The following is a 27,985-nucleotide window of genomic DNA, read 5'->3' on the forward strand; positions in this document are numbered from 1 at the left end:
AAAGTGAATGATTCTTGGCTTTGGAAGCAGCTTATAAGGGTGAGGGATATCATGATAAATAAATTTGGCACTACTGGAAACTTTCAGAATGTTATTTCTGGTTGCTGCAGTGGGGGTAAACTTCAGGTTTCTGCTGTGTATAAAGCTTTAAAAGGGGATGTACCCTCTGTGGCCAGGGCTGATACAGTATGGAGGGGTCTACAATTCCCTAAGCACTCTTTCATATCTTGGCTAGCGATTCACTCCAGACTTTTGACAAGAGATAGATTATGCAGGCTGGGGTTGCTGGATACAAACCAATGTATTCTCTGTTCAAATTCCCAGGTGGAAACGTGTGCACATCTATTCTTTGCGTGTCAGTTTTCAGCAAATGTGTGGAACAAGGTGATGGCTTGGATAAATTTTTCTTGGAGATCATGTAATTGGTGCAAACTTATTAGGTGGTGCAGCTGCAGGCTCAAGGGAAAGGGATTTATGCACAAGCTAAAAAGATTGGTCTTCTTGGCAACAATTTACATCATTTGGCAAGAGAGGAACACAAGAATTTTTCAGTGCAAAGCTAGGGAGCCTGAAAAGGTCTTCCGTGCAATCAAAATCTCCATTTATTCAAAAATTTTGAATGACAATTTTCCTCCTCAAATGAAGGAAAAGCTTGAAAGAATGTAACTCTTTTCTTCTTCTTGTATACTGCCAGTTATTTTTCTGGTGTTAGTGATGTACAAAAACGCTCATACTTGGTTTGATGAATAAAGTTTATTTTCATTGACCAAAAAAAAAATGAACATATATAAATTTTGTCCCAAAAATTTACAGAATATGGCTTGCATTGAAATGATTCAAGTCAAATCCTAATTAGGATTAGAAGTTTGACTTTCATTGGAAAGAAAATTATTACTGAAATTAAATTCCAAATGGAAGTGGACTAGGAATTGAATTATTCTAGAAAGCATCATGAGGAAAGAATCTTTATAGGGATTAGGATTTGTTAAAGATATCATGAACAATAATCCTACGGGGATTAGAATTGGTCAAAAAAAGAATTCCAACATGAACTCAAAAATATTGGAGAAAGAAGATGAGGAAAAGAAAAATAAGAAAAAAAAATACAAGAGAGTATTCTTGTGAGGATTTGCAAGAGAAAAGAGGGATTGCTCTTGGAAGGGATCACCAAAAGAAAAGAAATGTTGTATTCTTCTTCCTCAAGCAATAAAGATTTCTCCTATTCTCATATGGACATAAGCACATTCTCCTTCTCCTTCTTCTTCCCTTATCCTATTTGTTGTTTAATTTGATTATTTCACCATAGGATGAAGGTTATTTTGTGAAATCCTAAAGTCTTTGTTTGCTATCTAAAGCTAAGGTACCTATAAGTGGTACAAAAGTGGCTTTTGTCCTTACAAAATTCTCATGCTGACTCTTGCATGCTATTTTTAGAACATCCTAACTCTTACTCTTTATTAAATCTATTGTTAAATCCAACACAATCGTATTTTAAGATAGAATTAGGATATGTTTAAAGTAGGTTTCGGAGAGGTTTAACAATCAATTTAATAAAAGCATAAAGATTAAAATATGTGAAAAATAGCAACTTGAGTTTAACATGAGAATTTTTGGGGTGAAATTCTCACGTTGGCATTGCATTGAGTATTAAATACAACTTTCAGAAAGTTTGAATATTTGAATGTAGGATTTTAAAATTTGGATAATTTGGTGTAATGTCAGGTAAACTGTAGATATTTAAGTGTAATTACCCTATAAATAAAGTGCATAATTGACAAATGAGTAGTAATAACTAGATTGTACTTTTCTAAACTATTTGCACACTATTACACCTAAAGATTGTAAAGTCCTTGGTAACGTATTCATTTTTATGCAATCCTAGCGAAAGAATCGATCCCAACACTTTTTTCATTTTTTCTTTCTTTTTTCTTTTTTTATAAGGTGGATCCCACACTTTTGTGTGTAGCAACATAAGAATAGTTTAGAAAGTATAATGGAAAAATTGTGTCAATGCATGAAAAAAAAAATCTGGTGTGTACCCCCACATCCCCCACTCCCCCCGGTATTAGCCCCCTTGTATTTCAGCCCTCCTCCCGTGTATTTTACCTTTTACCCGTTTTTTATTCTTCACCAATTAAAAAGCTCGATCTCCTTCTCTCTAAATCCTTCTCTTTTACCTCCTACACTAGTGCCATTATTGCTCTCCTTCTCCTCTCTCTTAACTCTCCTCATTTCTCCTTTCCTCCTTTCTCCTACCCCTAATCGTGACCCTCCTCCTCTCCCTCTTCATCTTTCCCTTTGACCTCGTTGTCTCCTTCTCATGCCACCCCTCCGTCACCACCAACCTCGCTCACACCCTTAACTAGTTCGATTCCTACGACGATGAAAAAGATCTTCTTAAGCTCACCACCATCTTCTCTTCCCTCGACCACCTCCTCTCATTCTCTGAGCCCTCCTTCGGCATCTTCTCCTATAACAGTCTCATCAAAGCCTATTCCTCTAATTGTTGCCATGTGAAGTTGGTCATTGACATTTAAAAAGGAGATGCAGTGTCACATTGTGAGGTTTGGAGTTTAATTGAATAAGGGGGCATTGGTTGGGATCGTTGAAATGCATGCAAATATAGGAAATTTGATAACGCTAGGTATGTGTTTGATAAAATGACTGAGAGAGGTGTGGTTTCTTTGAGTGTGATTGATTGAGAGGTATTTTGATTTGAAGAATAGGAATGAAGGTTTAGGGTTATTTTATGAGATGTTGAGGTGTAGAATTAAATCGAATGATTTCATTTTTGCTGGGGATTTAGATGCTTGTGGAGAGACTGTGCTAAAGGGTTTGGGAAGGAGATTCGTGGATATATAATAAGCGTTGGATTTGATTCATGATCTTTTATTATTGCTACTCTTGTTGATATGTATCCAAAATGTAGGAATGTTGAGAAGACGAGAGTTTGGATAAAATTATGGTTGTTTTGCAATTGTCTAAAATTTTTGTTTTGTTAAAAGTTGGCAGTCATGACCAAAGCTTGAGAGAGTGAAGAGTAAAGTGTAGAGAGAGATGGAGTATGTAATAATAACATTTTAGAACAAATAAAATGTAATGCAGATATTGTCATGCAGTTGTGTGTATGTAAACATCAAATTATACAAACTTATAGTTCTATGGATTAATGGTGAATTATGAATGATTAGCTGTGAATTTTACCTAGTTAATATTAACTTTACTTTAAATTGCAAAAATAAAGATGAGAAAGAATTAAGTGCAAGCTAAAGTTAACATGTACTGGCTAAAGTTAACAACTACAGGATATAGTTAACAAGTATTTGATAAAGTTAATAGGTACTGGATATAGTTAATAGGTACTAGATATAGTTAAATTTAATGGGTATATTTAACAATTAGTGAATTTGATAACAAATGCTAGATATATTTGACATGTGGTGGGTAAACTTATCATGAAAGAGATAGACGTAACGTGTAACGGGTAAACTTAATGTGTAATGGATAAACTTAAATAAGTTATTATAGAAGTCATGAGAAGGGTTGGGGAGGAAGATTCATGGACATATGATAAGTGTTAGAATTAAATCATGAACTTTTGATATTGATATATATTAAAAATGTGGGAATGTTGAGAATGTGAGGGTGGTTTTTGAGGAAAAAATGGTGATTCTTTTACAATTATTTGAAAGTTATGCTTTGTTAAGAGTTGGCGGTCATGATCGAAACTCAAGAGAGTAAAGGAGCAAAGTGTAGAGAGAGGAATTGTGGATCGAGAGAGAGGAAGTTTGTAATAATAATAACACATCATATACAAAGAAAATGAAATGGAGATATCGTCATATAGTAGTGTGTATGTAAACATGAACACTGCACAAACTTATAGTTGTATGGGCTGCTCGTGAATTATGAAAGATTAAAGAATATGAAGGATTAAAGAATAAGAATCCAAAAGAAGTCAAAACTCTACCATCTTTTCACCCTTATTGAAGCCCAAGATTAGGATAAACGAAGCTCACACAAGAGAGCTCAAGAAGTTGAGCTAAAGGAAGGAGAATTGAAGAAGTGTCAATAGGGGTATTGATATTTGTATAGATAGTTGTATCAACACTAGTATCGATACTTCACAAACTATCATGAATTAAAAGGCTGTAATTGTGTAACTTGGGGTTTAAGCATAATCTAAATGCTAATATTAATTGTAATACTCTATAAATAAGGGTAGAAAGTGAGGGTTTAGAGTGTAAAAAATCTTGTGGAAACTCTATTTAGAGAGGATGATTACTCTTAATTGAGAATGCCTTCTAGAATTATATAGATAGCTGTATCAACACTAGTATCGATACTTCACAAACTATCATGAATTAAAAGGCTGTAATTGTGTAACTTGGGGTTTAAGCATAATCTAAATGCTAATATTAATTGTAATACTCTATAAATAAGGGTAGAAAGTGAGGGTTTAGAGTGTAAAAAATCTTGTGGAAACTCTATTTAGAGAGGATGATTACTCTTAATTGAGAAGGCCTTCTAAAATTATAACATCTATTTGCAATCAATAAAAAAATTTCTCCATCTTTTAATTTTTCTTTTCTTCTTCTTTATTGATGGGTCCGAAGATGAATATTATCTTTCAAGAGTCCAACCTCTTGCAATATATTTTTTTTATTTTTATTTTTATTTTCTTATTTTAGAAATCCATATTTTAGGATTTTATTTTTCTCTTTATTTTTATGTTGGTAGGTTAGATTTACTTCATGTCTTATAGTTTAGATTTACTCTAATGCTCTTTTATTTTTATTGCCTTTTAGTAGAATTTATTTTCTTGCATTTTTATTTTGAAGTATAGATGTACTTTTATACTCTTAGTATAGATCTTTATTTCAAAGTTCTTGTTCTTCTCTTTATAGTTAGTTTTTCATTTTTATTTTTTTCTTGTATGCTCTTTATTCAAGATTTTATATTTTTATTTTTATTTTTTAAAATGTGCAATTAAATCTTGTAGAAAATCCAAAATTGTACGAAACTAGTTTGATTTCTTTTATAATTTTTTAATTGCTATCTTGTGCTCAAAATGATCATGTTTAGGATAATCAACTAGAGAATTTGATAGAAAAATTTTTTAATTATCTATACTTATCTTAAGTGATTTGATAGGTTATACTTATGTATTCTAGAATTACTATCTAATTGTTGCTCTTTTCATGAATGATAATTTTACTTAGATGATAATTCGATATGCTATGCTTTCCTTACGTGGTTTGATAGTCTATACTTAATAAATCTAAAGTAAATGTGATAAAAATAGAATAGTTCATAAATCCTAATTGAAATTAACTAGTAGATTCAATTCTAGTTTCTTGTCTTCTCTCTTGATTTCCTCCATATTTTACTTATTTTGATTGTTCCTCTTTTTGGTTAAATTTTCTAGTCTTGATTTTTTTTGTTCTTTTATATTTTCTTTATTTCTCCTTCTTGTTGTTCTTTATTTGTTCACTTTCTTTCTCCCTTATTGTTCTAGTTTTCTTTCATGTGTAAATAATCACACACTCTTTATATCTCTTCACTTTCACTCTTTTTAGTCCACACACAACTCTAGAATCCAACGTAGAATTTTTCCTACATACTTTTCTCGTGGGATCGATAATATAACTATACTATAACTTGATTGTACACTTGCAATCTTGACACTATTTAAACAACAACATCAAGCTTTTGGCGCCATTGCTGGGGAAGGTGCTTGTAATTAGAATTTTTTTCTATTTTGGTTCTTTGATTTGTGTGTTTTCTTGTGAATGAGAAACTTTAAAGATTGAAGATTGAAAATTAAATATTTGCTTTGCTTGAAACAGTATGTCCTCTTTCTATTGTTTTTAATTTCATCTTTTAGTTAGTTTCTCACAATTAGAAAGAATTAAGATCTAATAAAAAAAATTATCTTATCGACCATAATAAATTCCACTCTCCACTTAAGATAATAAATTCAAGAAAGAGTTTTCGCTCTCACATTTCTTTGGTTTTTAACCCTAATTAAAAAAATAAAAAAGAGTTTCTTTTTACATCCTTTTGTAGTTACTTTTAATTATTAGGGTTTCATTGCATATAGTTGGTAGGAATTCACCAAAATAATTTAAGCATTTTGATTTGAACACTCACTTAAAAATACCCTCAAGTGTAAAAAATCATTAATTAATATAAGACGAGAGATTTAAACCTGTTTGCTGGAAATTTGCAGTAAAAAGACAATGAAAGAAAAATTAACTTGTATTCCTCTCAAAATCAATTACAATTTGGATTCCGATTACAAAAGAGAGGAGAATGAATTTGATTCTCCCCTTTGTTTAAAACTGGGTTCTTCTTGGTAGCGATGGAATGCCTCCTTCGATTGCTTGTGTTGAACTTGCTCTCCGTTGACGATCCGACCGTCCTATCTCACGAGACCGATTGAATTACTTGATGACTTCGGTTTGGAACTCTTAACGAGTGTAAAGAACTCAGAACAAGCTGAAAACTCTGATAAGAGTTGTTGAAAACCGAATATCTGGTTTGAGGTGATTAATTTGGGTTGCAAACTTAATCACGAACTCTTAAATGAGTTTCAAAACTCAGAGCGAGTTGAAACTCTGTAAAAGAGTTGTTGGAACCGAAGATTCGGTTAATTGCCAAGTGATTGATACCCTTGATGGAAGGATCTTTCGGGATTTGATTAACTGATCGTTGATCAGTTCTTTGATCTTCAAAAGATCTCCTTCTTCGTGCTGTTGAAATTTAACTCTGCGTCCAGAGTTTGGGACACGTAGTTGAACCTATTGAAGAACGCACGTTATGTGTGCGTTTGGTGCCCTCAGTTGGCGTTATGGGCTTTAACTCTGCGTCCAAGGCTTGAGACGCAGAGTTAAATCTCTGTTAGAGATTTGAGACGCACAGGCCGCATGCGTTCTGGAATTGGAAACGCACAGGTCACTGGTGCGTTGAAGTTCAACTCTGCGTTCAGAGTTTGGGACGCAGTCGAGTCTGTCGAAGAACGCACGTTACGTGTGCGTTTCGTGATTTAACTCTACGTTACAGAGTTCGATGTCTGCTGAGGAACGTACAGGTTGTGTGCGTTTTGAATTTAAAAACGCAGAAGTGAATTTCTGCGTTTGAGAGAGATTGTTGGCTTGTAACCTTGTCCATTATAACATTGCAAAGGCTATTGCTTATTGATCTTTGCCTGTTATAGGATATGAGAGTCGTCAGATTGTAACTCTCACTGTTGGTTGCGAAGGCCACTGAACAGAGTTTTCATCAGCTGTCGGAAGCGTCGTCGAATTGTAACTCTTCTCGATTTGTGTGAAAAGTCCTCTGTCTGTAGCTTTCGATTGTCGGCGCGAAAGCTATTTGATTGTAGCTTTCGTTGTTGGAATTTGGCGGGGATCAACATCCATAGTATTTTTAGATGAATATTTGCCCACAGCTCTCTACCAAGCAACTCACCAGCTAAGTCCAATCTTTTATTTCTAACATCATTACACTGCTCATCAGCATCTCTAATAGTCGCTAATATAGTATTAGTCATGCTGTTGTCGCAGCCATCAAGATCAATCATCTCAGAAATGAGGCCGTGTTTGTAGCGGTTGTAGAGCTGCGGTTGCAGTGATTAGAAAGTCGTCTGATCGTGACTTCTATTATCAGGGCTTGATAAGGATCATCTATCCATTGTGATTTTTAGACAGCCTACACAACCCCCTCCAAAGTTTTTGAAAGTTCGCGGTTGACTGGGACGAATTTTCGGAATACTTTGGATCCCAAAATTTAGTGGATTCTGTTCATTTCATCTATTCTGAAGACATTGCCGAACTTGGCTGATTGCAATCTGCTTATACTCATCCAACAAACTCTTCAGTGAAGTCTCCTGTTTCTTCTTGGCTTTAGTCACCTTGGTAGCTGACATTAGCTTCCCTCTATTTATTTGAGACCATATCTTGGCTTTAAACATAGAGGAATTCATTTGGTTGAGTTAGAACTCACAGGTAAATTTTCTGTGTCATCGAATTGAAACGCAGAGTTGAATTCTGGGTTTAGGAGTTCAATCAATGCAGACACACAGGTGAATTCTCCGTGCTGAAGCATTAGAACGCAAAGCTGAACTCTGCATTCAGAAGCTCAAGCAACACAAGCGCATAGGCCGTGTTTGGCGGGATTTTGGGCCTAGAATCCCGACCCGATTTGACAGCTCATAGCTGTCTATAAATAGACCGCCACAGGTCAAATCAAAAGTCACCCGACTTTGTGCCTCTTCTTCTTCGATCAATTTTTAACGAAGACTCTTCGTTTCCAACTCCGGTGACCTTGTTCATCTTCTCCGATTCTCATCCTCCATGGGTTTCAAAAAGAAGGCCGCTTCTCGCCCAAGACCCACTGCTGCGCCAGCGCCGCTGCCTCGGGCTCCACTCATCGGTGGTAAGTGTTGCTTTTTGTTGCCGTCAAACTTGCTTAGGCGAGTTCTTGGAAAAACCCGAGATGTATCGCCGTCAAACTTGCTTCGGCAAGTTATTTGAAAAACCCTAGATCGGTTCTTACAAACGAGGAGGAAGACTCGTTCCGATATTGTAACGCAGAGTTAAGACTATGCGTTTTGAATTCGAAACGTCAGGGGCCTGACCCTTGCGTTTATGAAATTTTAACGCCAGGTTTGAACTGTGTGTTCGAAAACTTAACGCAGAGTTTGACCTCTACGTTTATGAAAATTAACGCCAGGACTGAACTGTGCGTTCAAAAACTTAACGCAGAGTTTGACCTCTGCGTTGATGAAAATTAACGCCAGGTCTGAACTGTGCGTTCGAAAACTTAACGCAGAGTTTGACCTCTGCGTTGATGAAAATTAACGCCAGGTCTGAACTGTGTGTTCGAAAACTTAACGCAGAGTTTGACCTCTGCGTTGATGAAAATTAACGCCAGGTCTGAACTGTGTGTTCGAAAACTTAACGCAGAGTTTGACCTTTGCGTTGATGAAGATTAACGCCAGGTCTGAACTGTGTGTTTGAAAGTTTAATGCAGAGTTCGACCTTTGCGTTGATGAATTTTAAACGCCAGGTCCGAACTGTGCGTTCGAAAACTTAACGCAGAGTTTGACTTCTGCGTTGATGAAAATTAACGCCAGGTCTGAACTGTGCGTTTGAAAGTTTAACGCAGAATTCGACCTTTGCGTTGATGAATTTTAAACGCCAGGTCTGAACTATGCGTTTGATAATTTTCTTTCTTATGGACTTAACTAAAGCTCCCTTCATTTGATTGACTGAATAGTTTTTTCTTTTGTAGTGCTTTACACCCGCGAACCTCTCAATCTTCGTCACCACTTCGGGCGTGGGGGCGGCGTGGATTTTAACATGCAATTCAATCTGCGTCAAGAACTCCCGATATTCCAAGACTCTAACAAGGATCGTGTCGCCTTGATCTCAGATCCCAGTACAGATACACTTAGGGTATTAGCTACGGACGCTAAGTTTGAGACTGGGTCCCGTAAGAAGCTCGTCAAGCGCGCTTTTTTATTTGGGGATCGTGTCACCATCTCAAAAGAGATTGTGCATGGCGGTCATTACAAGTGGCTAAGACAAATTGGAGATCGTTGTCTCTTCCTCCCTGACATACACAGGATGTTTCCCATCTCTTACTACCAGTGTGCTTCTATTCCGCGCCACATGAACTGGGACTTGGTGAGAGAGCAAGATGGGGTAGCTGTTGGGGTTTTGACTCACAAGGGTGTGCATACCGCTGGTTATAATCGACAAGTGTCGGCCTTGGAACCCTGCTTATTCTCGCGGGGATATCCTTTAGGAGAGACAGCTAGCCCAGCTAACACCTTCATGCGACGATTTTTGGCCGCCAAAGGAGAGTTCCCAACTGCAGTATTCCGAGCTCCTGGATGGGTACACTCCACCAAGACAGGCTGGTGGGCACGAATGATAGAATTCGTGTTGGCAGAATTAAAGGGACCATTAGCTCAATCTGGGCTTGGTTGCCCTATTATGGCTACTAAATATGGTATCACTCTTAGCCCTTACAATTTCTTTGCCATTCTGGAGCGGTACAATCCAGAGACTTGTACATTTTTCACGCCGGAAGGAGAATTAGGGTTCGCCCTGCATGAGATGTTTGATGTCTCGGGTCTTCCTTTTGGAGACTTGCCATATGAAGAGTTTATTCCTGGATTAACTGAGCTGAAGATTTTGCAGGAGACGAACCCCGAAGTTTATGACACTCTATGGGAGGTGATGTGTCATTTTCAAATCTGCAGCCAATTGACAGGAGCACGTGGACGTGGTATCAAATAGCTATCCTGGGCTGAGTATCTTTTCCTTAATTTGTCTAACAAGACTGCCACCGTGTCTCGTCGGGAGGCGAGCACTCCTGAGACCATTCAGGCTTTGATTAATGACGCCACCGTTCACTATGTTAGCGAGGGAATAGAAGATGATTTCCCCGCGCAAACTGAATTTGAGAGCTTCCATCACCAGACAGCCACTCCCATCTCTGATATGGCTTTATTGGCGGGTTTTCTCATGTTGTGGCTAAAGCGGTGTGTGGTCCCTACCAGACCAATAGATGCTGTGATGATTGAAGTAGCTTATCCGGCTGTCCTCTTAGCTCACGGGAGACCTATAAATCTACTTTCAGCCATGACGTGTTGTTTGCAGCATGGCTTGAGGGAATTGTGTCTCGAGTTTATTCAAGTGAAGGAGATAGACTCTGAAGGAACGAAAAGCTTGGTGACCCCAAATCCTCGAGTACCCTTGCCGTATACTTACTTAATGGCTTGGTACGTCTCGCATTGTGTACATTTGATGAGTGCTCCCTCTGCTACAGATGAAGGCTTCATCCCTTTTGTGCAGAGATTAGAAGAAGCTACTTGGATAGGCACTTACGTAGTGAGGGTCCGTCAGATTCTGTCGAGAGACCTCAGCTACGACATCTTCCGCTGCTTCCCGGATTTTGAGGGTGGAGGGTATGGACAGGTATTCCAAGATACCGCTGGTCCTAATGGTTTTTCCCGTTTGGACGGGGGAGTTTTCCACTGGATGTTAAATATTAGACCTGGTTATCTCCTCTTCAGGCAAAATGACAAATGTATAATTGAGCCCTATCAACCGTATCGATTTGCTCGCCAATTCGGATACGACCAACTATACGTTGGAAATCCGAGGAGCCAGCTTTCAGTTATGGGCAACATATACGAAGGAGCTCGAGCCTGGTATTACTCCACCACAAGTTGTATTGGGGCTACCTTCAGATTACCCCACAAAACACCTAATTCTCTTCTCTCCGTGGCTTTCTGTAACTGGTATCATACAACTTCTATGATGCCAGATTATAAACTGTACACTTCAGGCCTTCGTGAGATTAGAAAGATGTATTCATCCCGGAAAGGAGGTGGTCGTGTATCTCGTCTGAAGGGGATCGACGAGTTTTTACATTTTGAAGATGCAACTGAAGAAGGAGAAGGAGAACTGGGCCTAGAGAGTGCCCTAGTAGCGGACCCTAAGGCTGCTGAAGCTCCAAGAACCAAAGCAACTGGAAAGAGGGCTCTCACTGAAGCAGAAGAAGCCCAATACGAGAAACGTACTCGTAGAAAGCTGCTAGTAGACCCTCCTGCTCAGAAGCTAATGGTGGATGCTTTCAAATCTGCCGGTGGAGGGGAAGAGCAAGAATCAGCTGTTGCAAGTCGCCCTGATCACGCCGATCCTCACCCTGGGAGATCTACATTTTCTGAAGAATTTTCCCCTCACTGCCCCTTGGATCAGGCAGAGGGTGGAGATGAATTACCAATTGGGGATATGGGAGTTTCTTCTACAATGGATCCCGATATCTCACCATTTCCAGATCAGACTCCTGGTGCTGCTTCTTCACCTGCAAGGGTACTGCCTGCAACATCTTCGTCTGAAGGGGTTAAACTGCCTACAGATGAACTGGCGACGGATGAACTTGCAGATCTTAATGAGAGTCATTCTCCCACTTCCTCTGTACTATTGCCACATTCGGGGACTATTATTCCTAGTCCCACGACTGGTCGGCTGACCCAAGTGGATACGACTGTGGGTTCTCCAGGACTTTCCGCTGCAGACGATGACGAACCATTAGACTATGAGAGCTCGTCTCATCATGATGATGCTGATGAGGATGAAAGTGATGACGATGATTCGGATGGTTGGGCTGATCAGCCACCACCACCTTCTGACAAGGCTTCTGGTTATCTTCCTTTTTACCCTACTGGTAAAAATTACACACTCTGATTTCTCTGGTGTTTCTTTCTTTTATACTGACTGCTTTGTTGTGTAGGTTCTCCAACTTCTGAGACTGCTGGTACGTCATCGTCTCTCCACCCGCGAGCAGCAGACGTTCCTCCCTCTGAATCGATGCCGGTGACAACAAGTTCTTTACCAGAAGAACCCTTTCGCTGACAATTCCTCTCAAACCTGTGGGGACGGAGATTGTGCTAAGCTCAGCCCAAACAGGGGCACTCATGGCTCTACCTTCCAGTCCCTCGCAATTGGATATCACCATAGCTTCTCCGCCTTCTTCACTATCATCACCCACTGCTTTTGCATCAGGGTCTATGCTTTTAGGCTCCCCAACGACATCTCCAGTGAAGTCTCTAAGTCCAGTGGTCCTCCCTTCCATTCTCAAGGTTCTTATACGTCCGTTGGAGGATATGATGAAGATAGCGATTGAGGAGATCAGTGCTGGACGAGCTTCATTCGATTTTTTCAAACCGATTCTTATGAACTCCCTTAACGACATTCGGTATGTAGATGACGCTCGATTATTCCAGCATTGCTTTGAGGGCATCTCTCGGTTAGAAAAAGATCTGAGGGCTTTGGAAGAATTGCATCAAGCTGATCTTGCTGCTCAGACTGCATCAGTCTTTGATAATCTTCAAGCTGAAGCTGCCCGCCAATACGAAACCTTCCAAGAAGCCATCACTGAAAGGGAACTTGAAATTGCATCCTTACAGGGGTAATGCATGCAGAAGCAACATGCTGTGGACGCTTCTGGCGCTGCCATACAAACATCTCATGCAGAAATTGATCGTCTCAAGGTGGAGTTAGCTCGACACGAGGCTGATCTTGTGCGAGAGGAAGAAATATTAAAAAAACTCACACTAGAAAGTGTGAAAACTTATGCCACCTACCGTTCATCGGTGCAAGACCTTGAACTTATCCAGAAACAAGCTAATGCAATTGCGCTGGACGAAGGTACCCTTAGGAAGAAAGCCGAGGTGATGGTGCAGGCCGCTCACAAAGAAAAACTATCTGCTATTAAGTCCCGGCTTGCGTCTTTCACATTTGTTGATCCAGAAGCATAGTTATGTCTTGTTGTTTTTGTTTGATAAGAACAGGATTTTTTGATTCACTCTTCGATATTTCTGATGATAATAAAAAGAGTGATTCTAGTTTGTCTCTTTTTATTGCATGTGTCGTGTTCTAACTTGCAACAATGGAAAAATACCCAATCTTTAAAATTTCCTTTATTACCATCTAAGATAATTCTAGAAAAAATCTTTAAAATTTCCTTTATTACCATCTAAGATAATTCTAGAAAAACTTTAACTTGTTGGGGGGGTATATGAACACTCGTTATTACCATCTAAGATAATTCTAGAAAAACTTTAACTTGTTGGGGGGGTATATGAACACTCGTTATTCTTTTGTAGAAGAATTAACTAGTTCAAACGGGTTAGAACTGTTAGAGGTGTTCTGTTAACATAACAGAGATTGGGGAATCTACCGATCTATTGGAAAAAGTCGATAGATTAATTTTTTGTAAGTGGTGTGATTTTACTCTGACATGCGAGCAATCGCGATCAGGGTAATTTGAGGGCTTATCACTTTATTAGGGAGAGTTGATAAGTGGAATCGTGACAAGAAGAATATTGCTATGGAAGCAATTTTGAGGACTCATCGTTCTATTAGAGAGAGTCGATAAGTGGATTTTTGTCAGAGGTGTAGTGTTAACGTGACAAGAAGAATATTTCTATGGAAGCAATTTTGAGGACTTATCTCTCTATTGAAGAGAGTCGATAAGTGGATTTTTGTCTATGAAAGCAATTTTGAGGACTTATCGCTCTATTGAAGAGAGTCGATAAGTGGATTTTTGTCAGAGGTGTAGTGTTAATGTGACAAGAAGAATATTGCTATGGAAGCAATTTTGAGGACTTATCACTCTATTGAAGAGAGTCGATGAGTGGATTTTTGTCAGAGGTGTAGTGTTAACGTGACAAGAAGAATATTGCTATGGGAGCAATTTTGAGGACTTATCGCTATATTGAAGAGAGTCGATAAGTGGATTTTTGTCAGAGGTGTAGTGTTAACATGACAAGAAGAATATTGCTATGGGAGCAATTTTGAGGACTTATCGCTATATTGAAGAGAGTCAATAAGTGAATTTTTGTCAGAGGTGTAGTGTTAACGTGACAAGAAGAATATTGCTATGGAAGCAATTTTGAGGACTGATCGCTCTATTAAAGAGAGTCGATAAGTGGATTTTTGTCAGAGGTGTAGTGTTAACGTGACAAGAAGAATATTGCTATAGGAGCAATTTTGAGGACTTATCGCTCTATTGGAGAGAGTCGATAAGTGGATTTTTGTCAGAGGTGTAGTGTTAACGTGACAAGAAGAATATTGCTATAGGAGCAATTTTGAGGACTTATCGCTCTATTGGAGGGAGTCGATAAGTGGATTTTTGTCAGAGGTGTAGTGTTAATGTGACAAGAAGAATATTTTAGTGTCTCGCTGGGGAGGACTTGCTAACAGATTCATCATCGAAGTGATGAGTTGTGATGCTTGTGATTTGAACAAGATTGTGGAATTTTATCACCCCATTGAAAGGAGTTGATAAACTAAGTATTTACTACTCTATTAGGGAGAGTTAGTAAATTGATCATGGTTTGAATGATTTTGGAGACCTATTGTTCTCTTGATGAGAATCAATAAGTGGATTTTGACAGAGGAATTACTGTTACAACGATGTAAACTAAATTCAAGCTTTTGACAGAGGAATTACTGTTACAACGATGTAAACTAAATTCAAGCTCTGTGGGGATGACATCTGTCTGAGGTGTAATATTAACCTGACGGACAACGATGTAAACTAAATTCAAGCTCTGTGGGGATGACATCTGTCTGAGGTGTAATATTAACCTGACGGGGATTTAAACTCTGCAGAGGAAATACAGAAGTTTAATAATGCCATGCTAAAAGAGTTCATGAACTTAAGAAATAAGTATCATATTTTACCAATACGAAGATGTGTCCTTTATTTTAAATAGTCACAATGCAGGGGTGACTTTTGCATTTGAGGTTCAAAATGTAGAGTTAAGAACTCTTATAACGCAGGGCTAGGCCTGGCATTTGAGACTTGAACGCAGAAGTGAACTCTGCGAAGATTACGTTTCAGAATCGGTTGGGATTCTTTCTTAGAGTCCTGAACCGATTTAACAGCTCGACGACTGTTATAAATAGGCATGTAAGGTCACATCAAGAGTCATTTGACTCTTTCTTCCTCTGGCTTGATTCCAAGAACGAGATTTCTCGTTTTAATTTCGGTCGATTCTCCTCGACGAACTCCGTCTTCTCCGATTAACCACCTGCATGGCGTCCAGGAGGATGAGTTCGGGTTCTAAGAAGGTCGCCAAGGCGGCTTTGGACGCGTCACCAACCGAGAACGCCGGCGGCGTTGTTACTCTCCCGAGCGCTTCGACATTGTCGCCACCGCTGCATGGACCTCGTTGTTGTGGTAAGTGGTGGCCACAATAACTTGTTTCGACAAGTTTTTTGGAAACCCTAGATGAGTTCTTCTCAGCGAGGAAGATGACTCGTTTCTGTCAGAAACGCAGAGTTACAACTCTGTGTTAAAATCGAAAACGCAGACTTAGGACCCTGCGTTTAGGAACCATAGAGCTAAGTCTCTATGTTAAAATTGGGAACGCAGAGTTAGGAATCTGTGTTAAAATTGAAGATGCAGACTTAGGACTCTGCGTTTAAGGAAACATAGAGTTAAAACTCCTATGTTGGGGTATGAAGTTTGAACGTTGGTCTTGACCTCTGCGTCTAAATGTTATAACGCAGGGTTTGACTTCTGTGTTCAAGTGTTATAACGCAGGGTTTGACCTCTGCGTTCAAATGTTGATACAAGGGTTGGGCCTTGTATTTAATGCTTGACACGTAGAATTTGTTCTTTGTGTTATGCTCCAGTTTTCGTGTTAGCAATCTATTTCTGTTACTAACTATTGCTTTTGATTTTGCAGTGCTTTTTCCCAATGTGCCCCTTCTGCCGGAGCAGCATTTCAACTACACTGATGATCTAGAAGTGGGGAGAGCTTTTGGTCTTCGCAGAGAGATTCCTCTATGCACTTTTCCTAGCTTGGAGCGGGCACATTTAATTAGGTTTGCTGGGTGTTCCACCCTTAGGGCTCTTCGCTCTATTGAAGAGAGTCGATAAGTGGATTTTTGTCAGAGGTGTAGTGTTAACGTGACAAGAAGAATATTGCTATAGAAGCAATTTTGAGGACTTATCGCTCTATTGAAGAGAGTCGATAAGTGGATTTTTGTCAGAGGTGTAGTGTTAACGTGACAAGAAGAATATTGCTATAGGAGCAATTTTGAGGACTTATCGCTCTATTGGAGAGAGTCGATAAGTGGATTTTTGTCAGAGGTGTAGTGTTAATGTGACAAGAAGAATATTTTAGTGTCTCGCTGGGGAGGACTTGCTAACAGATTTATCATCGAAGTGATGAGTTGTGATACTTGTGATTTGAACAAGATTGTGGAAATTTATCACCCCATTGAAAGGAGTTGATAACCTGAGTATTTACTACTCTGTTAGGGAGAGTTAGTAAATTGATCATGATTTGAATGATTTTGGAGACCTATTGTTCCCTTGATGAGAATCAATAAGTGGATTTTGACAGAGGAATTACTGTTACAACGATGTAAACTAAATTCAAGCTCTGTGGGGATGACATCTGTCTGAGGTGTAATATTAACCTGACGGGGATTTAAACTCTGCAGAGGAAATACAGAAGTTTAATAATGCCATGCTAAAAGAGTTCATGAACTTAAGAAATAAGTATCATATTTTACCAATACGAAGATGTGTCCTTTATTTTAAATAGTCACAATGCAGGGGTGACTTTTGCATTTGAGGTTCAAAATGTAGAGTTAAGAACTCTTATAACGCAGGGCTAGGCCTGGCGTTTGAGACTTTAACGCAGAAGTGAACTCTGCGTCAAGATCTAATCGATCTAATCAATTAACGCAAAAGATTACGTTTCAGAATCGGTTGGGATTCTTTCTTAGAGTCCTGAACCGATTTAACAGCTCGACGACTGTTATAAATAGGCATGTAAGGTCACATCAAGAGTCATTTGACTCTTTCTTCCTCTGGCTTGATTCCAAGAACGAGATTTCTCGTTTTAATTTCGGTCGATTCTCCTCGACGAACTCCGTCTTCTCCGATTAACCACCTGCATGGCGTCCAGGAGGATGAGTTCGGGTTCTAAGAAGGTCGCCAAGGCGGCTTTGGACGCGTCACCAACCGAGAACGCCGGCGGCGTTGTTACTCTCCCGAGCGCTTCGACATTGTCGCCACCGCTGCATGGACCTCGTTGTTGTGGTAAGTGGTGGCCACAATAACTTGTTTCGACAAGTTTTTTGGAAACCCTAGATGAGTTCTTCTCAGCGAGGAAGATGACTCGTTTCTGTCAGAAACGCAGAGTTACAACTCTGTGTTAAAATCGAAAACGCAGACTTAGGACCCTGCGTTTAGGAACCATAGAGCTAAGTCTCTATGTTAAAATTGGGAACGCAGAGTTAGGAATCTGTGTTAAAATTGAAGATGCAGACTTAGGACTCTGCGTTTAAGGAAACATAGAGTTAAAACTCCTATGTTGGGGTATGAAGTTTGAACGTTGGTCTTGACCTCTGCGTCTAAATGTTATAACGCAGGGTTTGACTTCTGTGTTCAAGTGTTATAACGCAGGGTTTGACCTCTGCGTTCAAATGTTGATACAAGGGTTGGGCCTTGTATTTAATGCTTGACACGTAGAATTTGTTCTTTGTGTTATGCTCCAGTTTTCGTGTTAGCAATCTATTTCTGTTACTAACTATTGCTTTTGATTTTGCAGTGCTTTTTCCCAATGTGCCCCTTCTGCCGGAGCAGCATTTCAACTACACTGATGATCCCAGAGTGGGGAGAGCTTTTGGTCTTCGCAGAGAAATTCCTTTATGCAATTTTCCAAGTTTGGAGCGAACACATTCAATTAGGTTTGCTGAGTGTTCCACCCTTAGAGCTTTGATCACCGATCTGGATCTGGAAACTCCTGCGGGTCTGGATCAATTTGTCAAACCCTCATTTTAATTCGGTGACTATATATCTGCTGATGGACAAGTCAGGTATGTAGAAGACTCTCGGATGCTGCGCAGAGTCGATGATCGTTTACTTTTCCTTCCAAGCATGAAGAGAATGTACCCGCTTTCATACTTCCTAAGTGTTGGTGGTCGTAGGGGCTTGGCCTTCGATCTTGTCAAGGAGAGAGAGAACATCTCATTTGGATCTGGTCGATCCTCTCGTGTTCAAATTGGCGGACAACTCAAAGGTCTGAGACCTGGTTGTTTTGAGAAAAAAGGCTTTGCTCAGGAGACACCTCTTCCAGCGAACATTTTCGTGCGCAAGTTTATTGTTGCTCGAGGCGAATTTCCTACACAAGCCTTCCGTTCTCCTGGCTGGTTATTTTCTGGAGAAGATGGCTGGTGGACCCGGATGGTGGATTTTGTTCTGGAAGAACTTAAGGAGCCCCTTGCTCGGTCTGGCCTCACGATACCAGTACAGGCTACAAGATGAGGGATCATTCAAAACTATCCCTGCTTCTTTGCTATGCTGGAGCTATACAATCCGGATAGCTGCACCTTTTTCACACCTGTTGGGGAGTTGGGATTTTCTCTCCATGAGATGCATGTGATATCGGGATTATCCTTCGGGCAAACGCCCTATGAAGAATTTATTCCCACCATCGAAGAACTCTCCCTCTTATCCTTCGGGCAAACGCCCTATGAAGAATTTATTCCCACCATCGAAGAACTCTCCCTCCTGAAGACTGCTCATCCAGAGATATACAACACCTTTTGGGAGTTGATATGCCATTTCTACATCTGTGCTCAGGTCACTGGGATGCGTGGTGGTGGTCTTATGCATACTGCCTGGGCAGATTACTTGTTTCAGAATTTGAGTCAAAAAGATCTGAAGGTGACCCGTCTTGGTGTAAGCTTTGCTAAAAGCATCAAAGCTCGCATCAAGACTCCTAACGTTGTTTATAAGAATACGTGTTTGGAAGATGGATTTGAAGCTGACAGTGAATTTGAAAGCTTTCATCATCAAGCTGGAATTCCTATCTCTGACACGGCCCTTCTTGCTGGTTTCTTGATGATATGGTTGAAGCGGTGTGTCGTGCCGACGAAACCAGCTGAATCGATCTTGGTTGAGGTAGTCTACCCAGCCGTTCTTCTGGCTCACGGAAGACCTCTAAGTCTTCTCTCTGCAATGACAGGTTGTCTGCAAAGGGGCTTACGGGATTTGATTTCTGAACTCCTAGACGTCAAGGAGATGAATGTTGCTGGGAAGAAAGTTCGGAAGACTTCTCAACCCCGCACACCAATGCCCTATACTTACTTAGTGGCTTGGTTTGTGCTGCATTGTCCCTCTTTGATGACGGGAATTGTACATGATAACGAAACCTCTGTTCCTTTCATCCAGAGACTTGAGTCTGCCACGTGGACGTCCATGTACATAGTCCGGGCTAGACAACTCTTGTCTTTGGAAGACAAGTATGATCTCTTTTGCTGCCACCCTTGTTTTGATGGGGCTGAAGAAGAAAGCCCGAAGTTTGGCGATGTGGTTTTCGAAGGATCATCGCTTTTAAATACAGGGACTTTCCAGTGGCTTCTCACCATCAGAGTAGGTTACCTGGTTTTCAGAATAGGTGAAAGATGCATAATTGAGCCTTACATTCCTTCACGTTTTGTTCGACAGTTCAGGTATGACCAGCTTTACGTTGGTAACCCTAATCCGCAATTAGCTCACATCGGGAATCTGTATGAAGGAGCTCGTGCTTGACATTTCTTTATTGCTCGAGGAACTCATGCGCAGTTTACTCTGCCTAATTTGCCACCTAATTGTTCCACCGTAGCAGATTTTCGCAACTGGTTTGATAAAGCTTCTCTAATCCCAGAATATGATATTTATACTTCATGTATAAACGAAATCCGAGAACTTTATAAATCAAGAAGTGGTTCCGGCAGGACTCGACTACCAGGGATAGAGGATTATCTGTCCTGCGAACGGGAGGCGGTCGGAATCGAAGAGATCCCAGAGGAATTGCCTGCTACAAAGCCTTCTGAAGACGAGGACACTAGAGAGGTTCTCGAAGCAGCACCCCCTCCCGAGCCTCGCTCCTTGAGATCATCAGGGAAGCAGGCTCTTACTGCTGAGGAGGAAGGCGAATATGAGAAGAGGATTCGGAAGCGAAAACCCGTTGCTGCTAAGAACTCCAAAAGAGCCAAGCTGATGGGGGACGCCCTAAAGTCGGCACGTGTTGCGTCTCCTGAAAATAGCGGGGATACTATGCTTCCAACTGCTCCCAGTCCTGAAATGCCAATCGGTGGGCAGGGATCGACCGTCCCAGGTTCAGCGCCAAATATGCCCGAAAAGTTATCATCTGAAGCTGCGCACACCCCCACTCACACTGATTATGAGAATTGCTTTATTTATCCACCGACTGCTCCACCCCCAAGCTCGGAAACTTTGAGGAAGCTCATCGAACAATTAGAGTACTGGATGCAAATGACTATCGATGTCGTTAGTCTCGGGGACGTGAGTTTCAAAGTCTTTGAACCCCATCTGCTGGAGTGTCTTGCCAAGATTAGGAACCAGGGGGATGCATTATGGACTGAACATTGTCGCGAGGGCATTATTATTCTGGAATATGAATTGGGATTCGTTTCAATGCTACAACGCGATGCCATCGAACCAGAAGTGGATCGGGCCCTTTCTGAGGCCAGGGCTTTGAATGTACAGCGGCAAGAGGTTCTTCAGAAGAGTCTATCCGAAACAGACTCTCGTATTGCTCGTCTGCGCAAGGAACATCTTCAAGTGCAAGTGGACTTGGGTAGTTTTGCTGCAGGTATTCGGGATACTGCGATCGAGCTTACCCATGCTGGTATTGAGCAATCTCAGATAACTGCTCGATTAGCGGGCGATATGGAAGTCATAAAAGGGTTAATTGCTTACTGTGGCAAGCTTTTCAAGGGCTATTGTGATGAGTTTGTTGCTGCTGACAAGATTAGGCGAGAGATTGCAGAAACAACACCAAATGAAGAGGAGCTCAAGAGCAAGATAACAGAGGAAGTCAAAAAGGCTCGCGAGGAGAAGATATTAGCACTGAAATCTAAACTCAAGTCTTTTAGACTGATGAGCCCCGATGCTTAGGACCTGAATCGCTTTTTAGCTAGGAAATAAATTTGTATCATTTTCATTTTGATTGTCTTCACTTTGTATTCAATATTAACAATATTGAATGAAAATGATATCATTTTTCTTTTCATCATCTCTTTTGTTGAAATATGATTCAGGACAACGAAAGATAAAACAAGTGCCATGTAGGCGTCGAAAAATGCTAATAGATATCCCAAACATAGAGAAGATCACTCAAAAAATCACAAGAATTGATCTCATACTGTCTTTGGAAAATCAAGACAGGTATGAACTGTCTCGCCAGCGAGACAGGCTTTGCTGTCTCGCCAGCGAGACAGTGTTAAAATGGTCAAAAACCACCTCGATAACTGCCCTACACGTGTCCATTAACTGCCATGGGACGTGGGAAATATCGTGGGCGAAAATCACGTAAATAACTGCCAAAATAACGAAGTTTGAAACGTGGGAAGGCAGTTTAAACGAAAACTGCCAGAATATTCCACTTCCGAGACAGCATTTACTGTCTCGCGGGCCGAGACAGCAAACACTGTCTCACTCAGCGAGACAGTAAACACTGTCTCGCAGCCATAACGTGTTGTTTTGTTTGAGTTTTGTGCAGTTATTACCCCAGAGGCTATAAATACCCCCCTAGGGTCATTTCTGACGAAGATCGAGCATATTTTCGAGCAATCCAGAACAGAGAGAGCAGATTTGAGTTTTCGTGTGACTCCTTGAAATTGAGCTTTGACTTGATTTTAAGAAGAACGACTATCTTACTTTGATAAGATATCATTTCAAGTTCTCACTTCGATAAACGAAGTCAGAATCAGTAAACCCCCTTCACGATCTGTGATTCGGCGGTCCACGAACCAAAGCATTCCCGGCACAGGCAAAGTCCCACAAAAAACAGGATTCGATAAACGACTTCTGTGTTAGTTTCTCAAGAGTTGTAATTCTCTAATTATTTCATTGTAATTCATTGTAAATGACCGAAGTTCAATAGAATTATCAATGGAAGCAACTTTTGATGCAAACAAGCTGGCGACCACAGTGGGAGCCAGCGGCCTCGCTGCCGAGGCCGCGGTGTCGCAACCGATCAAGATCGTTGTCAATGAAGAGATCGAATACGAGTTCGATCAGGCGAAGTTTGAAGAGTATTTGTCATCCTCATCTGCGAAATCTTCCTCGTCTCGCAAATATAGGAAGATTTTGTCTTCTAAGAAAACTTTCAAGTCTGCAATTCTGACGGAAGCCGCAGGCAAATATTCTTGCCCGATCGTTGCTAAGGAATCTGCATGCAACGTTTCTGCTCCAAATGACTCTTTACCAATTACGGAGTCATTGATTAATAGCTCACCGATGCTGACGAAGAGAGCTTGTCAGAGACAGCGCCAGCGCCGTGCTCGACAATTGGCTAAAGCCATGCGACAAACCGACGGGGTCCATTACTATGCGGACCTAGAGTCGAGGAAACAGAAAATGACTCAGTTGCCTCAACGGCAAAATAATCAGATTTCTGCACAACTTACGACAGAGGAGTGGACCCTCGTCAAAAGGGCTCGCTCAACCCTTAAGGAACGGATACAAAGGCGTCAGGCGAAGGCCGCCCACGCTCGCGCTCTTCGTCAACAAGCACAAGGAATCAAGAAGGAGACGGTGTCTGAAAAGCCACCGAAGAATCGTAGAATTTGGATGCCGAAGGCGCCACAAACATCCGTTCTGGGCCTGTCTACTGCATCACCAGTCAAACCCTGGGTTAGCCCAGATTTATCAAAATTCAAGATCACAATGGCGGATCGCCTCGGTCCTTCAGTGGACGATCGAGGCAAAAACCCAATCAAAGAACAATCAGGTCCAGTAAATAAACCCTTAGCGGTTTCATATACAGGAGGTCGTAAACACCCTCCTGTCAGAATTGCACAAGTCCAGAACGAGAGAATACCAATTCATTCTCGTTTAGGACCTATGAAAACCCCACTCCCGCAAAGGGGTGGATTTAAAAATTCAACTTTGGATCGCCCAGAGGCGACGACCAGTCGTCCTGTGCACGTTAACAAAGTTCAGAAGCAAAAGATAGGTTGCTCGAATCATAATAATGATGAGCTGTACTATCCGAAAAACAACTCAAGAAAGAGGATTGTCCGAGAAAATGAGTCTCATTGTGCATGCGAAAGACTCATTAAGGCAGTGCTGACGGAATGCGGTTGCTCTAAAAATAATTCAACAAGAGTCTCCGTATTTCAAAGATTGTCCGATGAAGCGTCAAGACCCAAAATGAGACGTTTCAACAAGAAGAAACCTGTAACCCGACAAGATGAGTTCCCTGAGGTCACCATCAATATGACCAACAAAGGAAAGCAACAGTCAGTTAATCCTGACCCTGATTTCTCTCTAGGAGGGAGAGTTGAGCGGGGTCTTTCTCAGAGGATGTCATGGTTACAAAGAAGAGCCAACCTACGTCGAGATTACAAAAGAATGCACGAGGGGTTATCCTCAGACGAAGAACTATCAGACACTTGTTCGGCTGTAGCTTCAGACAGTACCGCATCTAGCGTAGGACGAGTCAGAGAATAATTTGCAATCACGCCGGATCAACTGGCTCACATCTTGCAGGAGGCGTTGGCTAAGCAACGTGAAGAAATTAGAGCTGAGTTCAAAACCGAAATGGAGTTGACTATGCAGCAGATGCGAGACTTGCAGGTTCAGCAACACCAACCGGAATCGAACCAGAAGGCGGAGTCCAGCCGACGTAACGAAGAAGATGAGACTATCTTCGACGATCCTCCTCCAGATAAAGACAATTCTGGAAGCGGCCTGGCCAAGTCATCTACTCAGCCTCCACAGATCTACTTGAAAAAGAGTGAAGAAGAGGACAAGAAGATGCATGATCTCGAGAGCAAAGTTAACGCTTTGATGACGGCCCAAGAAGTGAAGAAAACGGGCATTCCGTACCCGTATCCAAGGGAGTGGGACCTGATTCCTTATCCCCCAAAATTTAATTTGATTAACTTTACTCCTTTTGATGGCAGGGGTTCACCAACTCAGCACTTGATCTATTTCAAGTCGCATCTCGGCGCAATATCCGGGAACGAAGCCCTGATGGTCCGGTCATTCGTAGGAACCCTTCGCGGGCCTGCCTTCGATTGGTACCGACGCCTTAAACCCGGGAGTATCACTAGCTGGGAGGATATGGTCTCTATTGGCACGTTGTTGGACGAGAAGCAGATAAATAGGGAGTCGGTTGATGTCTTCGTCAAACGGTTCCGGAACAAAGCAGTAAACTGCCGCGATCCACTCACAGAGGAATTTATTCTGCAGACATGTCATAATAACTTGTCATTGGATGTGTTAGAAGTGATGGGGGTTGTACCCTCTAAAACTTGGAAAGAATTGAAAGTCAGAGGTGAACAGGCTGAACGCTTTCTCAAGAGAAAGAATTTGGAGAGAGGTCTGCCACCAGCTAATAATCAAAAGCAGAACTTTAATCCTCGAGGCAGAGGAAGAGGGTCCACGGTAGCTGTGGATGCACATCAAGCGTCGCAACAACCGCCCCAACAACAACCGCAGCAGTCATCCTTCCAGTTGGCACCAAATCAGAATCAACAGCCTCCGAGACAACCCAAGACTTCGGAGCCCAGATTCCCGAAGGAATACTCTTTCAAAGATGATGAAGTTCCAGTCATCTTCAAATACTTGCTGGAGAATAACAAGATCAAGCTTCCACCGGTCACAAACCAAGAAGAAGCAATGAAGACCAATGACTCGAAGTATTGTGCCTATCACAGGAGGGTCCACCATCCCACTAAGGCTTGTTATGTCTTGAAAGACAAAATACAAACCTTAATTGATGTTGGTATTGTGACGCCGAAGCCAAAAGAGAAGAAAGTAGGCGCAAACGCGGTCTTTATTAGCTTCGGATCGGTTCCTTTGTCCTGGTTTCAAGCAGAGCCAGTATCAAAGGTCAAAGTGCAAACCATCAACGATGACCCTCTGTAGGGTGAAAATTTGCGAAATCCTTTGGGTTCATCCGGATTTGCTTGAAGATGAATAGTGGACAACATCCACGTCGAAGAAGAAATCAAAAGGCAAGGGGAAAGAGAAATTCTGCTATACAGCCTCGGCAATTCCTAAGAAGAACGATGAGGAGATAGCAGCTTTACCACTTTCTGATGAAGAGCAGGAAGTTTTCGCTACAAGAAGTGGGAATGAGTACCATTATAAATATCCTGAAACCTCTAACCCAAATGCTACAACTCTGAAAGAGTTGTGGATAGTTACCACTCCTCCAGTAACTGCTAAAAAGCCGCAACAACTGACTAAGCAAAAAGAGAAGGAACTCCAACATAAAGAGGTTCAAGTTCCGAAGCAGTCTCGTTTCAATCGACCAATTGGACGAGATAAACCGGAAAGCTCGAACGCACCATATCGTTTCGACGTTATGGCTCAGCTAGCCAATATCCCAGCAAGGATTATGCTATACGAGTTGTTACGCCTCTCAAAAGAAACCAGAGAAGCTTTACAAGAAGCTTTGGCTGATTCTGAGGTATTCCTCACTCAGGTCAAGCCAACTCCTGAAGAGCCAGAGTCATCAGTGCAACCTGGCAGCCACGAAATTTCCTTGCATCGCTTTCACAAAAGAAGATATGCAAGTCAGGAATTCGAAGCATGATAGGCCTCTATATTTCACCGGATATATTGGCTCTAGTGTTGTCAACCGGATCCAAGTCGATCCGGGTTCCGCTGTTAGCATCATGCCACTTCGGTTGATGTACCATCTCGGAATCCCCGCCAGCAAGTTAGCCTCCACAGGAACGGTTATCTATGGTTTCAATACTAGCGGGTCAAGACCGTTAGGAAAAATCTGGGTGAAGTGTCAACTCGGAGATTTGAAGTCTGAAGTCACCTGTTATGTGATTGATGCGGAGACTTCTTATAATTTACTGTTGGGTCGTCCTTGGATCCACGGTAATCTTATAGTTCCCTCCACCCTCCATCAGTGTTTGAAGTATGTCGACACCAATGAGGAGGTCAAGACGGTGGTCGCGGATAAGCAACCATTCAAGGGGTTAGAAAATTACTTTACTGACTCCCTTCTTTATGGTGCTGAATCCGTTATTGAACCATCGGCCCATGGCACGGACAGCGGAGAAGAAGCTGATACCGAAGCCGGGCTTGATTATAGTGAAGGTCTTGTACTAAATGACATTGAACCTCTTGTAATCGATCTTGACGGTGATGAATCGTCGGACGAAAGTTGTAACTGGCAACTTGCCGATGAAATAATAAAGGATGATTTAGAGTATTCGCCTTGTCTTGATAATGTAATGCAGGAATTGTATGACAATCCTAGTCTACACATGCCACTTCGCTCGTCTTGCACGACGATAAAATATCTTCAAAATCCAGTCGGAACAACTGTGATTCTACCCGCAAAGACATGGGGTGAAAAAGAAATAATCTTTGGAAAAGGGAATCCATCCCCAACTCCTGATCTTTTCTTGGACACCAATTCGGATGACGAAAAATCCGGGCGACATTTCTCTCGGTATAGTTCACAAGCGAATGGTTATATGACAAAACAGGGTTACGACCTCTCACTCGGTGAAGGTCTTTATTTTGGTCAAGGTATTAGGGTTCCACCCCATCCTGCCTATGTACCAAAAGGAAAACCAGATAATTATTACAGTCGTAATAGGGGTCTGGGTTATGCTTCATCATCCGATGACGATTATGGCCAACAGATCATTAACCAATTAATAGATAGGAGCGGACATTCATCTAATACTTCAAATTGGGATTCTGATGTGAGCATTGGAGAAAAGTTCAAAACTCTCATGTCAAACATGACAACGGTTGACCTTTCTACAACAGAAGAAGACGATCAGTTACCCACTTGGGAAGATCCTTGGATACATTACATGAATATCCAATACGGTGATCGATTTGAGCAAAGAGAACCTCCTACAGAAGATAAAGTGGCCCAAGTTAATATGGGTGACGAAGCTAATCCGAAACCTATATTTATTAGCGGTGATCTTCCACCGGATGAAAAAGAGGAATTAATAGCCCTCGTTAAAGAGTATATCGACGTTTTCGCTTGGAGCCTGGAATTACGAAGATATGCCGGGACTCGACCCAAATGTAGCAATGCACAGCCTTAACATTAAACCGGATGTTAAACCTGTCAAACAACAACAAAGACGGTTTCGTCCGCAAATTATGGAGGCAATAGAGACCGAAGTTAAGAAACTGATTGATTCGGGTTTTGTCAGAGAAGAACAACATCCTGAATGGTTGGCTAATATTGTTTCAGTCCTTAAAAAGAATGGGAAAATCAGGATCTGTATTGACTTCAGAGATCTGAAAACGGCTTGTCCCAAAGACGACTTTCCTCTGCCGATTACGGACGTCATCATTGATAACACATGCGGGTTTGAAAGAATGTCATTCATGGATGGATTTTCTAGGTATAATCAAATCAAATGTC

The sequence above is a fragment of the Asparagus officinalis genome, chromosome 10, assembly GCF_001876935.1.
Source record: "Asparagus officinalis chromosome 10, Aspof.V1, whole genome shotgun sequence".
NCBI lineage: Eukaryota > Viridiplantae > Streptophyta > Magnoliopsida > Asparagales > Asparagaceae > Asparagus > Asparagus officinalis.